Genomic DNA, 2,038 nt, shown 5'->3' with positions numbered 1-2,038 from the left:
TAGCAATCAAACAAGTTATTTCTACTCTTCCTTGTTACAAAAAAAAAAAAAAATGTAAGGTAGCTTACTGTAAATAATGTGTACACATGAACATAGAGTGTGGAATGAGAGACAATGGAGACCCTATCTAATGGGTTGGGAGTGGGAAGGGAAGTGATGATGAGAAATTACCTAATGGGTACCATGTGCATTATCTGGGTGATGGACACACTAAAAGCCCTGACTACACCACTATGTAATATATCTTATGTAACAAAATTACTCCTGTACCCCATAAAGTTATACAAAGTTTTAAAATTGTAAAAGAAAAAACAATAAGTCAGGAAATCAGAGGAAGGTGAAAATAATGGTAGAAAGGTTAAAACAGGGACAGGAGAAAGGTTAGTACTCAAAATGTCTACTGGAAGCCCAAAACATTTGCTAATTGGTGAACTACAAATTTGGCCAGTGTGAAGAAGGAAAAGCAGTTACATGATTTACAATGCCTATAGGAAATAAGTCAAACAAGAGAAGCATGGGTATTTGTAGGTACCAAGACAAGACATCACATTACATTATCTACAACAACATAGTCCATAGGGCTATTTCCTCTATGATCCCTCCTATAGGCCATTGACTTTGAGTCAAAGCACAGTCCAGCTTCTACAGGAGCCAGAGTTACAGGATTTAGGTAAGCAGCTCTCCAAAGGTCTGACTTAATTTAGAGAAAGGTTTTAGAACTTTTGTAGGAATGAATGGATGACAATATTTGGGTGATCCCCCCCAACTATGGTGCCCACAACTGAGTTTTGGACTTTAGCATCAGGAGGTCCTTGAAAATGTTCCTTGACAAGTCACTAAAATGGAGCTCCTTTAGACTACCAGTGAAGAACAGAATCATGTACTTTAGCGGTGAGTCTAGCTGTAGTGAATCAAATACTCATGTCGGTCATTTAAAAAATATAAAATAATCATAAAATGTCTAACATAAAACAACATAATTTCCTGGTACACACTTTAAAATAAATCACAAGTGTAATTTATAAAATAAATCAAAAGGTCGCCTCCATGATACCCTCTTTCTGGTATCCACACTCTTATATAATGCCTTCCCTCTGAATGTGGGTGGGACCTGTGACTTGCTTCTGACTGACACATATGGCAAAAGTGATTTTACTCTGATGATCAGGTTACATTGTATACCACTTCATTTGTTAGCAGTCTGTTTTTACAGACTCCTTGCTGGTTCAGTAAAGTTAAGTGACCATATTGGGGAAGCCCCCATGGTAAGCAACTATGGATGATTTCTAAAAACTGTGGGCAGCCTCTTGGAACTGAAGACAGCCTCCAGCCAGCAGTCAACATAAACCTAGGGCCCGCTGTACTCTTAATCCCAAGAGAATGAATTCTGACAACCACCTAATTGAGCTTGGAAGGAGATTCTTCTTCATTTGGGTATTCAAATTATTATACACCCTGACTGGTACCATGAGTGTAGCCTTATAAGACCCTAAGCAGAGGACCCAATTAAGCCATGCCTAGATTACTGATCACAAAAAACTGTGAAATAATAAATGCGTGTTGTTTTAAGCCACTATGTTTGTAATAACTTGCTGTACAGAAATAAGTACCCGATAGGGCCAGGAACTGTGGCTCGTGCCTGTAATCCCAGCATTTTGGGAGGCCGAACCAGGTGGATCACTTGAGGTCAGGAGTTTGAGACCAGCCTGGCCAACATAGCAAAACCCCGTATCTACTAAAACTACAAAAATTAGCCAGGCGTGGTGGCACGCACCTGTAATCCCAGCTACTCAGGAGACTGAGGTGGGAGAATCACTTTAACCTGGGAGGCAGAGGTTGCAGTGAGCTGAGATCATACTACTGCACTCCAGCCTAGGAGACAGAGTGAGACTCCATCTTAAAAAAAAAGAAAGAAAAGAAAAGAAGTACCCAATGGAAGATAGATTTGTTCTAAAATGTGTGCCAAATAACAGTCCATTTGTTAACTATAAGCCAATTAAATGGTATGGACCACCTACCAAAAAAGAAGTCTTTGGTT

This window comes from Chlorocebus sabaeus, chromosome X (assembly GCF_047675955.1).
Source record: "Chlorocebus sabaeus isolate Y175 chromosome X, mChlSab1.0.hap1, whole genome shotgun sequence".
NCBI classification, from domain to species: domain Eukaryota; kingdom Metazoa; phylum Chordata; class Mammalia; order Primates; family Cercopithecidae; genus Chlorocebus; species Chlorocebus sabaeus.
This window is presented reverse-complemented; position numbering follows the sequence as displayed.